The sequence below is a fragment of the Giraffa tippelskirchi genome, chromosome X (assembly GCF_054371585.1).
Source record: "Giraffa tippelskirchi isolate mGirTip1 chromosome X, T2T-mGirTip1v1.2.pri, whole genome shotgun sequence".
Classification (NCBI taxonomy): Eukaryota; Metazoa; Chordata; class Mammalia; order Artiodactyla; family Giraffidae; genus Giraffa; species Giraffa tippelskirchi.
Genome location: NC_137289.1, coordinates 147,304,741 through 147,316,839, shown reverse-complemented (window position 1 = coordinate 147,316,839; position 12,099 = coordinate 147,304,741). Strand labels below are relative to the sequence as shown.

The 12,099-nt window shown below is 45.9% G+C and overlaps 1 long non-coding RNA gene across 1 annotated transcript in view; it reads left to right on the top strand.

Moving 5' to 3' along the window:
• Positions 1-12,099, top strand: part of LOC145536637 (uncharacterized) — a 47,215-nt gene that overhangs the window by 15,477 nt on the left and 19,639 nt on the right. The gene's annotated exons all lie outside the window — the stretch shown is intronic.

The following is a 12,099-nucleotide window of genomic DNA, read 5'->3' as shown; positions in this document are numbered from 1 at the left end:
AAAATCAGGGTGTTACTTAGGGGAAAAGTCAGGTCATTATTACTGCCAGTGTCAAGGCCTTAGTGAGGAGGATGTTCTTGACCTTATGAAGGACCAGGATCAAGGAAATAGGACCATTGTCAGGTCATGAGTTAGGCCCACAATTAGGGTGTTATATAGGGAAAGAGTTAGGTTATTAATGACAGTGTCTGGGCCTTAGGTAAGTCATCATCAAGACCTTAGTTAGGGAGAGCTTCAGTTCAGTTAAGTGGCTCAGTCATGTCCAACAGTTTGAGACCCAATGGGCTGCAGTACGCCAGGCTTCCCTGTCCAACACCAACACCCAGAGCTTGCTCAAACTCATGTCCGTTGAGTCGGTGATGCCATCCAACCATCTCATCCTCTGTAATCCCCTTCTTCCCCTCCCATGAATCCTTCCCAGCATCAGGGTCTTTTCAAATGAGTCAGTTCTTTGCATCAGTTGGCCAAAGTATTGGAGCTTCAGCTTCAGCATCAGTCCTTCCAATGACTCTTCAGGACTGATTTCCTTTAGGATTGACTGGTGTGATCTCCTTGTACTCCAAGGAACTCTCAAGAGTCTTCCCCAACACCACAGTTCCAAAGCATCAATTCTTCGGTGCTCAGCTTTCTTTATAGTCTAACTCTCACATCTGTACACGACTACTGGAAAAACCATACCTTTGACCCGATGGAACTTTGTCAGCAAAGTAATGTCTCTACTTTTTTAATATGCTGTCTAGGTTGGTCATAGCTTTTCTTCCAAGCAGCAAGTGTCTTTGAATTTCATGGCTGCAGTCCCCACCTGCAGTGATTTTGGAGTCCAAGAAAATAAAGTCTCTCACTGTTTCCATTGTTTCCCCAGCTATTTGTCATGAAATGATGAGACAAGATGCCATGATCTTACTCTTCTAAATGTTCAGTTTTAAGCCAGCTTTTCACTCTCCTCTTTCACTTTCATCAAGAGGCTCTTTAGTTCTTCTTCACTTTCTGCCATAAGGCTGGTGTCATCTGTGTATCTGAGGTTATTCATATTTCTCCCGGCAATCTTGATTCCAGACTATGCTTCATCCAGCCTGGCATTTAGCATAATGTACTCTGAATAGAAGTTAAATAAACAGGGTGATGATATACAGCCTTGACGTACTCCTTTCCTGATTTGAAAACTGACCTTTTCTAGTCCTGTGGCCACTGCTGAGTTTTCCAAATTTGCTGGCATATTGAGTGCAGCACGTTCACAGCAACATCTTTTAGGATTTGAAATAGCTTAACTGCAATTGCATCACCTCCACTAGCTTTGTGCATAGTGAGGCTTCCTAAGGCGCACTTGACTTTGCATTCCAAGATGTCAGGCTCTAGATGAGTGATCACACCATCGTTGTTATCATGAAGATCTTTTTTGTGTGGTTTTTCTGTGTATTCTTGCCACCTCTTCTTAATATCTTCTGCTTCTGTTAGGTTTATACCATTTATGCCCTTTATTGAGCCCACCTTTGCATGAAATATTCCCTTGGTGTCTCTAATTTTCTTGAAGAGATCTCTAGTCTTTTCCATTCTATTGTTTTCCTCTATTTCTATGCATTGATCACTGAGGAAGTCTTTCTTTCCTCTTCTTGCTATTCTTTGCATCCACATGGGTATATCTTCCATTTCTCCTTTGCCTTTAGCCTCTCTTCTTTCCTCATCTATTTGTAAGGCCTCCTCAGACAACCATTTTGCCTTTTTACATTTCTTTTTCTTGGGGATGGTCTTGATCACTGCTTTCTGCACAAAGTCATGAACCCCATCCATAGTTCTTCAGGCACTCTATCAGATCTAATCCCTTGAATCTATTTGTCACTTCCACTGGATAATCATAAGGGATTTATGTAGGTCACACCTGAATGGTCTAGTGGTTTTCCATACTTTCTTCAATTTATGTGTGATTTTGGCAATAAGGAGTTCATGATCTGAGCCACAGTCAGCTCCCAGTCTTGTTTTTCCTGACTGTATAGAGCTTCTCCATCTTTGGCTGCAAAGGTTGTAATCAGTCTGATTTCGGTATTGACCATCTGGTGATGTCCCTGTGTAGAGTCTTCTCTCGTAGTGTTGGAAGAGGGTGCTTGCTATGACCAGTGCGTTCTCTTGGCAAAACTCTGTTAGCAGGGCAAAGGCTAACAGGAAGAGTATCAGGGACTCAGATTTAGCAGCAGGACATTACTTATGGCCAGCAACAGGGCCTTAATTAAGGACAGTGTTAGGACCTCAGAGATAACTTCATGGCCTGAGTAAGAGATAGTTCAGGCAGTTAGTTAGGTGTACTTCTGTGACTTTCTTAGGGACATAGTCTGGGCCTTAGTAATAGGATCAAGGTGTTATTTTGTGACAGCTTAGGCTATAAGGGACAGTATCATGGCCTCAATTAGGGGCAGTGTCAGGGTTAGGGACGGGCTTAGGGCCTTCATAAAATATAGTTCAGCCCTTAGCTAGGGACAGTGTCTGGGGCTTAGTTAAAGACAGTTTCAAGGCTTCGGTTAGAGATAACTTGAGGGCCTTAAAGAAGTTCAGGCTGTTACTTAGCAGCATCTCAGGACCTTAACAGGGCTAGCGTCAGGGTGTTAGTTAGGGACAGCGTCAGAGACGTACTTCGGTACATATTCAGGGCCTTAGTTATGGACAGGATCATGGCAAAAGTAGGCATATTGAGGGCTATTAGGGACATCATCGGGACACTGGGACGAGGCTCAGGGTGTTATTTAGAGGCAAAATGAGGATGTTAGTTAGGGAAAGAGTCAGAGAATTGGTTACAGACAGTATCAGCCCTCAGATAGAGGCTTCTTCAAGGCCTTAGTAAGAGTATCAGTGCCTGAGTGAGGGAGGGCATCAGGCCTTCTCTTAAAGATGGAGTTAAGGGATTAATTAGGAAGAGTGTCAGGGCCTCGAGAAACTGGAAGACCTTAGAGAAAGACACTTTAGTGTCCCAGGGACACTGTCAGGGTGTTTATTAGGACCAGTATCAGGGCCTAAGTTAGGGAGAGAGTTAAAAGGAGAGTTTGGGAAAGCTCAGGCCATCTCAGACAGCTCAAGACCATAGTTAGTGTAGGGTCAGGGCCTAGTAGTGAAATCGGGCAACACTGTGGGGCTCCTGGGCACAGAAGCCTTTCCCATGTCCCCTTTTTCTTTGTTGGGAATAGATTTCCGGCTCCATGACCTACCCGGAGCTCCAAAGGGCAGATTGGAAGAGGTGCTAATCAGGGAAGGGAGGGGATGCAGAGAGAAGGAAAGAGCCCTCAGTTCAGTTCAGTCACTCAGTCGTGTCCAACTCTTTGCGACCCCATGAACCGCAGCACACCAGGCCTCCCTGTCCACCAACTCCTGGAGTTTACCCAAACTCATATCCGTTGAGTCGGTGATGCCATCCAACCATCTCATCCTCTGTCGTCCCCTTCTCCTCCTGCCCTCAATTTTTCCCAGCATCAGGGTCTTTTCAAATGAGTCAGCTCTTTGCATCAGATAGCCAAAGTATTGGCGTTTCAGCTTCAACATCAGTCCTTCCAATGAACACCCAGGACTGATCTCCTTTAGGATGGACTGGTTGGATCTCCTTGCAGTCCAAGGGACTCTCAAGAGTCTTCTCCAACACCACAGTTCAAAAGCATCCATTCTTTGGTGCTCAGGTTTCTTTATAGTCTGACTCTCACATCCATACATGACTACTGGAAAAACCATAGCCTTGACTGGAAGGACCTTTGCTGGCAAAGTAATGTCTCTGCTTTTTAATATGCCGGGTAGGTTGGTCATAACTTTCCTTCCAAGGAGTAGGCGTCTTTTAATTTCATGGCTGCAATCACCATCTGCAGTGATTCTGGAGCCCAGAAAAATAGTCAGCCACTGTTTCCCCATCTATTTGCCATGAAGTGATGGGACCGGATGCCATGATCTTAGTTTTATGAATGTTGAGCTTTAAGCCAACTTTTTCACTCTCCTCTTTCACTTTCATCAAGAGGCTCTTTAGTTCTTCAGTTTCTGCCATAAGGGTGGTGTCATCTGCATATCTGAGGTTACTAATATTTGTCCCAGCAATCTTGATTCTAGCTTGTGCTTCCTCCAGCCCAGCGTTTCTCATGATGTACTCTGCATATAAGTTAAATAAGCAGGGTGACAGTATACAGCCTTGATGTACTCCTTTTCCTATTTGGAACCAGTCTGTTGTTCCATGTCCAGTTCTTACTGTTGCTTCCTGACCTGCATACAGATTTCTCAAGAGGCAGGTCAGATGGTCTGGTATACCATCTCTTTCAGAATTTTCCAGGTTTATTTTGATTCACACAGTCAAAGGCTTTGGCTTAGTCAATAAAGCAGAAATATATGTTTTTCTCAGAGAAGGCAATGGCAAGCCACTCCAGTATTCTTGCCTGGAAAATCCCATGGACGGAGGAGCCTGGTAGGCTGCAGTCCATGGGGTTGCAACCAGTCGGACACGACTGAGCGACTTTGCTTTCACTTTTCACTTTCATGCATTGGAGAAGGAAATGGAAACCCACTCCAGTGTTCTTGCCTGGAGAATCGCAGAGATGGGGGAGCCTGGTGGGCTGCCGTCTATGGGGTCACACAGAGTCGGACACGACTGAAGCAACTTAGCAGCAGCAGCAGATGTTTTTCTGGAACTCTCTTGCTTTTTTGATGATCCAACAGATGTTGGCAATTTGATCTCTGGTTCCTCTGCCCTTTCTAAAACCAGCTTGAACATCTGGACTTTCATGGTTCACATATTGCTGAAGCCTGGCTTGGAGAATTTTGAGCATAACTTTACTAGCTTGTGAGATGAGTGCAATTGGGCGGTAGTTTGAGCATTCTTTGGCATTGCCTTTCTTCGGGATTGGAATGAAAACTGACCTTTTTGAGTCCTGTGGCCACTGCTGAATTTTCCAAATTTGCTGGCATATTAGTGCAGCACGTTCACAGCAACATCTTTTAGGATTTGAAATAGCTCAACTGCAATTGCATCACCTCCACTAGCTTTGTGCATAGTGAGGCTTCCTAAGGCGCACTTGACTTTGCATTCCAAGATGTCAGGCTCTAGATGAGTGATCACACCATCGTTGTTATCATGAAGATCTTTTTTGTGTGGTTTTTCTGTGTATTCTTGCCACCTCTTCTTAATATCTTCTGCTTCTGTTAGTTCCATACCATTTCTGTCCATTATTGTGCCCATCTTTGCATGAAATGTTCCCTTGGTGTCTCTAATTTTCTTGAAGAGATCTCTAGTCTTTCCCATTCTATCATTTTCCTCTATTTCTTTGCACTGATCCCTGAGGAAGGCTTTCTTATTTCTCCTTGCTATTCTTTGGAATTCTGTATTCAAATGCATGTATCTTTCCTCTTCTCCTTTGCTTTTTGCTTCTCTTCTTTTCACAGCATTTGTAAGACCTCCTCAAACAGCCATTTAGCTTTTTTGTATTTCTTGTTCTTAGGGATGGTCTTGCTCCCTGTCTCCTGTACAGTGTCATGAACCTCTGTCCATAGTTCATCAGGCATTCTATCAGATCTAGTCCCTTAAATCTGTTTCTCACCTGTACTGTATAATCATAAGGGATTGATTTAGGTCATACCTGAACGGTCTACTGGTTTTCCCCACTTTCTTCAATTTGAGTCAGAATTTGGCAATAAGGAGTTCATGATCTGAGCCACAGTCAGCTCCTGGTCTTGTTTTTGCTTCTCCATCTTTGGCTGCAAAGAATATAATCAATCTGATTTCGGTTTTGGCCATCTGGTGATGTCCATGTGTAGAGTCTTATCTTGCGGTTTTGGAAGTGGGTGTTTGTAGTTTTAAATCCCCCCCCCATAGATGACATCTAATCTTACCACATTATGATCAGAAAAGATGCTTGCAATGATTTCAATTTTTTTTGAATTTACCAAGGCTAGATATATGGCCCAAGATGTGATCTATCCTGGAGAAGGTTCTGTGTGCACTTGAGAAAGCGGTGAAATTCATTGCTTTGGAGTGAAATGTCCTATAGATATCAATTAGATCTGATTGCCCATTGGATCATTTAAAGTTTGTGTTTCGTTGCTAATTTTCTGTTTAGTTGATCTATCCATAGTTGTGAGTTTGGTATTAAAATCTCCCACTATTATTGTGTTACTGTTCATTTCCTCTTTCATATTTATTAGCATTTGCCTTACATATTGCAATGCTCCTACGTTGGGTGCATATATATTTATAATTGTTTTATCTTCTTCTTGAATTGATCCTTTGATGATTATGTAGTGTCCTCTTTGTCTCTTTACATGGCCTTTATTTCAAAGTCTATTTTATGTGATATGAGTGTTGCTACGCCTGCTTTCTTTTAGTCTCCATTTGCATGAAATATCTTTTTCCAGCTCTTCACTTTCAGTCTGTATGTGTCCCTTGGTTTAAGGTGGGTCTCTTGTAGACAGCATATATAGGGGTCTTATTTTTGTATCCATTCAGCCAGTCTTTGTCTTTTGGTTGGGGCATTCAACCCGTTTACATTTAAGGTAATTATTGATAAGTATGATCCCGTTACCATTTACTTTGTTGTTTTGAGTTCATGTTTATAAACCTTTTCTGTTTCCTGCCTAGAGAAGATCCTTTAGCATTTGTTGGAGAGCTGGTTTGGTGGTGCTGAAATCTCTCAGCTTTTGCTTGTCTGTAAAGCTTTTGATTTCTCCTTCATATTTGAATGAGATCCTTTTGGGTACAGTAATCTGGGTTGTAGGTTGTTCTCTTTCATCACTTTAAGTATGTCCTGCCATTCCCTTCTGGCCTGAAGAGTTTCCATTGCAAGATCAGCTGTTATCCTTATGGGAATCCATTATATGTTATTTGTTGCTTTCCCTTGCTGCTTTTAGTATTTGTTCTTTGTGTTTGATCTTTGTTAATTTGATGAATATGTGCCTTAGGGTGTTTCGCCTTGGGTTTATCCTGTTTGGGGCCCTCTGGGTTTCTTGGACTTGGGTGGCTATTTCCTTCCCCATTTTAGGGAAGTTTTCAACTATTATCTCCTCAAGTATTTTCTCATGGCCTTTCTTTTTGTCTTCTTCTTCTGGGACTCCTGTGATTCGAATGTTGGGGCATTTAACATTGTCCCAGAGGTCTCTGAGGTTGTTCGCATTTCTTTTAATTCTTTTTTCTTGTCTGCTTCATGTATTTCCACCATTCTATCTTCCACCTCACTTATCCTATTTTCTGCCTCAGTTACTCTGCTGTCGGTTTCCTCCAGAGTGCTTTTGATCTCAGTTATTGCATCATTCATCATTGATTGACACTTTTTTATTTCTTCTAGGTCCTTGTTAAACATTTCTTGCATCTTCTCAATCCTTGCCTCCAGTCTATTTATCTTTAACTCCATTCTGTCGTCAAGATTTTGGAGCATCTTTACTATCATTATTCTGAAGTCTTTTTCAGGCAGACTCCCTATCTCCTCCTCTTTTGTTTGGTTTGGTGGGCATTTACCACATTCCTTTACTTGCTGAATATTTCTCTGCCTTTTCATTTTGTTTAGATTGCTGTGTTTGGGGTGGCCTTTCTGTATGCTGGAAGTCTGTTGTTACCCTTTATTGTGGCGGTTCCTCCCTGTGGGTGGGGTTGGACGAGTGGCTTGTCAAGGTTTCCTGGTTAGGGAAGCCTACATCGGTGTTCTGGTGGGTGGAGCTGGATCTCTTCTCTCTGGGGTGTAATGAAGTGTCCAGTAGTGAGTTTTGAGGTGTCTATGGGTTTGGTGTGACTTTGGGCAGGCTGTATTTTAATGCTCAGGGCTAGTTCCTGCATTGCTGGAGAATTAGCATGGTGTGTCTTGCTATGGAACTTGTTGGCTCTTGGGTGGAGCTTTGTTTCAGGTTAGGTATGGAGGCTTTTGGATGAGCTCTCGTTGATTGATGTTTCCTGGAGTCAGGAGTTCTCTGGTTTTCTCAAGTTTTGGATTTAAGCCTCCTGGCCCTGGTTTTCAGTCTTATTCTTACAGTAGCCTCAAGACTTCTCCATCCATACAGCACTGATGATAAAACATCTAGGTTAATGGTGAAAAGATTCTCCACAGTGAGGGACACCCAGAGAGGTTCACAGAGTTATATGGAGAAGAGAAGAGGGAGGAGGGAGACAGAGGTGACCAGGAGAGGAGGGTCAGTCAAAAGGGGAGATAGCAATCTAGCCAGTAATCAGCTCCCTAAGTGTTCTCCACAGCCCAGAACACCCAGAGAGATTCATAGAGTTAAGTAGAGAAGAGAAGGGGGAGGGAGGAGATAGAGGTGACTTGGGGGAGAAAAGGGAGAGTCAAAGGGGAGAGAGCAATCAAGCTAGTAATCACACCCCTAAGAATGGGTACTGAAGATTACATTCTCAAAAATACAGTATTAAAAATACAAAACAAAATCAGTAACAAAAACTTAGTAAAAAAATATATGTGAAATTTGCTTTAAAAATAGGGTCTTTTTTGCAAGGTAATAGTAGGTTTTAAAAATGAAAATTAAAGGAGTAATAAAGAACTTAAAAATAAAATAATCAAAAAATGATAGTTGTAAAAATATATCTAGGAATTTCTCTGGAGCTGCTGCTGGCAGTGTCGGTCAGTTCAGTTTCAGATAGTTCCTTGTTCCAGCTTATACTTCTTCTCAAGGTCTATAGGCCCCTTCCAATGCTTAGTCAATGCCAACTACAGGGTTTTAATCTGCTGCACCTGTCACTTCCAGAGTGGCTCCCTCTTCTTTGTTTATTTTACATTCCTCTGTTTCCAAGTCTCTTCAGTGTCTAATTTAACACCCTGACACAAGGGAATGAAGGTGGTCACTTATTTCGGCTCACTTGTTCAGTTGTGTTGTGGAGAGGGAGGAACACTGCAAACAAATATCACTGGCATGTGTGGGGAGTGCTCACGATGTATGGACCACATGGCATTTGCCCCAGCTCACAATGGTCTGTACTTTCCCAGTCTACACTGCTCAGGCTCCAGGTTGCTCTGCAGGGGAACTGTCCAAAGCCGGCCCTGCATTTCGTGCACTTCCCAGGTCTGAGCTGCTCAGGTTCAGGTTCTTTGGTACTCCACAAAGGCACAGACTCGGTTTGACCTGCGTTTTGTGCCCTTCCCAGGTCCGAGCAGCTCAGGCGACCAGGTGCTTGGCAAGCGCACTGTCCCAGGTGGGCCATGTGTCTTAATCACCTCCCTGGTCCTGGCGGCTCGGTGTCCCGTGTGTGCCACAAGAGCACTGTCTCGTGTGTGCCGTATGTCTCCTCTGGGGGGCTGATCTCAGGCTGTGACCCTCCTGGCAGATGTCAACCATCCAGGATCCCAGGAAGATGTGGTTAGCAACTGGGAGCCTGCTCACAGTTTGGTGGAGGATGCCGTCTCTGGGGCCGAGATTGCCCCTCGCCTTCCAGCTCTGGTTGTCGCCTGCCTGCCTCTCTGCCTCCAGCGGGGTGAGGGGCCAGTCCGCAGCTAGCTAGCTCTCCTTTGGCGTTCGCTCAGTCCTTTGTTCTGTGAGCTGGCCAGACTGTGCCTTAGGTTAGAGCTTTCACAGGCAAGTTCTCTCTCTCTCTGGCTATCCCACAGTTTGGGTTGCTATCTCACCTTAGCTCCCTCAGATTGTCCTCAGGGCATTCAGGCCCGGTCCTTACCCTAAACATGCAACCCGCGCCTTTCATGCTTGCTGTGGCAGATGTGAGTGAGTGTCTGGGCTATTTCTCCGCTGGGAGTTGTGGTTAAGGCACATATTCTGTGGAAATTTTTTTCCCCTCCCAGTTATGTTGCCCTCTGCGATTCAAAAACTCCCCACAGACCTGCTGGCGAGAGGGTTTCCTGGTGATTGGAAACTTCTCCTCCTTCACGACTCCCTCCCCAGGACAGGTCTCCTTCCCTAACTCTTCTGTCTCTCTTTTTGTCTGTTATATTTTGTCCTACCTCCTTTCAAAGAGAATGGGCTGCCTTTCTGGGTGCCTGGTGTCCTCTGCCAGTGTTCAGAAGTTGATTTGTGGAAGTTGCTCAGCATTCAGATGATCTTTTGATGAATTTGTGGGGAAGAAAGTGGTCTCCCCTTCCTATTCCTCCACTATCTTAGGACCGCCCCACCTCCTACTTTTAAATATTTACTTAATTGGCTGTGCTGGGTCTTAGTTGTGGCACACAGAGTCTTCAGTTGCGGCATGTGGGATCTAGTGCCCTGACCATGGATTGAACCCGGCCCCCCTGTGTTGGGAGCTCAGAGTCTTAGCCTCTGGACCAGCAGGGAATGCTGCAGCATCCTATTTAAAAATAAAAAAAGTTATTTATTTTTGGCTGTGCTGGGTCTTTGTTGCTATGCGGGCTTTTATCTGGTTGTAGGGAGTGGGGGCTACTCTCTACTTTCTGTGCTTGAACTTCTCACTGTTGTGGCTTCTCTTGTTGGGAAGCATGGGCTCTAGGCACTTGGGCTGCAGTAGTTGTGCACAGGCTTATTTGCTCCACAGCGTGTGGGATCTTCCCAGATCAGGGATTGAGCCCATGTCTCCTGCATTGGCAGGCAGATTTTTAACCACTGCACCAGCAAGGAAGTCATTCCCCCCCCTCTTCCTGGCAACCTCCTACTTTAAAAAAAAAGACTAAAAACAACCTGTTTAGTAAATTTTCAGGAGTCTGAGCTCTGAGGTCAGGGTCTGTGGTGTCATTCTCCCAAAGGCATCTTGGCTTCAGATACTGGTTGGGCTCTTGGTTCTGGCGACCAGGGTGGGTCTGGCGGCTGAAAACAGGCTTGGCCTCTGCCCTCGCCTACTCACCCAGGGACCCCGAGCCCTGACAGCCAAGCAGAGCAGCGCCCAAGTCGGGCAGGTATAGCTGTGGGGCCTCTGTGGTCAGAGTGGAGCGTGTAGTGGAGGCAGCTGGTTGTCCTGCCACCGTGACTGCTGCTGTCTTGTGTGCCCATGCAGGGCAGTCACGGTGTCAGGTGAGGCCTGGCCACTGTCGTGGGGACAGGATGGGACCTCAGAAAGCTCACATCAACACTCCCCCCACCCTCAACTCTGCTTCAGATCATGGCTTGTGGCTGCTGGCATCTCCCCTGGGCTGGGAGGGTGTGTAAAGCACCAGCCCCCTTGCTCAAGGTCAGCTGAGACCCCAGCTCTGGAGTCACACACCATCCCTGCCACTGGGCAGGTCGTCCCACTACTGTGAGGGAGGGCCTGTGCAGAGCTGTGGGTGATGGGGGATTTGGGGGTGTTGTGGGATGGCCAAGGAGCCAGCTTTTTGAGGGGAGGGGAGGGGAGGGAATGGAGAAGCTTTGACCTGCCCAGGCTTCCAGGCGATTCCAGGCCCAGCTCTGATGGGGGGTGAAGGTGAGAAGCCCCTGAAAGTTTCTGGGTCCCCACTGTATTTCAGCTGAAGCCCCTGTGCCTACATCACCCCTAACTCTCTCTCTCTCCTGTGGCCCCGGCCACAAGCCACGGAAGATGGGGAGTTTACATGGCTTCCCTTCCTGTATGGAAACCAAGCCACAGACAAACGTGTTCCTTTAAGAAAGCATGAAAGAAATGAGAAAATAATAGTGGGTGGTTATTACTGACACGGTTCATGTAGAGACACTTCACAAGCCTGGCACAGGGAGGGAACTGAGGGCCGTTGCCCCCAGTCCTGGAGTTACCACACACACCCCGCCCCGCCCTATGGCCCACTCACTCCTTGGTGTCTTCTGGAGACCGGGTGGACTTCAGCCTCCTGAACCCATTCTGGAAGGATCAGGACAGAGCAGAGGACATTCATACAGGGGAAGGTGTGGTCAACTCTTAAGAACGCCATTGCCTCCACTCTGTGTTGGAACTCAGTTCTGGGTCTAAGCAAGCGTGGCTTCCTGGTGCGGTCACCACCTTCACTCACCGGTGGGAGGGAGAGGGCTTTGTGTCCACCTTGTCCCCACGTGCAGCCTGTGTGGGGCCTGTGCTGTGTGCATCTGCTCTGCTCACAGCGCACCCCATGGTCCATCAGACTTCACTCATAAAAGGGAAGTGTAAGGATGAACTATTCCATAGTTAAGAATTTCAAGGTCGCGACAACGTTGACCAAAGCACGTGGGGACACGTACAAGACCTGTGCATTAGAGAAGCCACTGTGCGGGCTTCGAGGAAGCCCCGTGTGG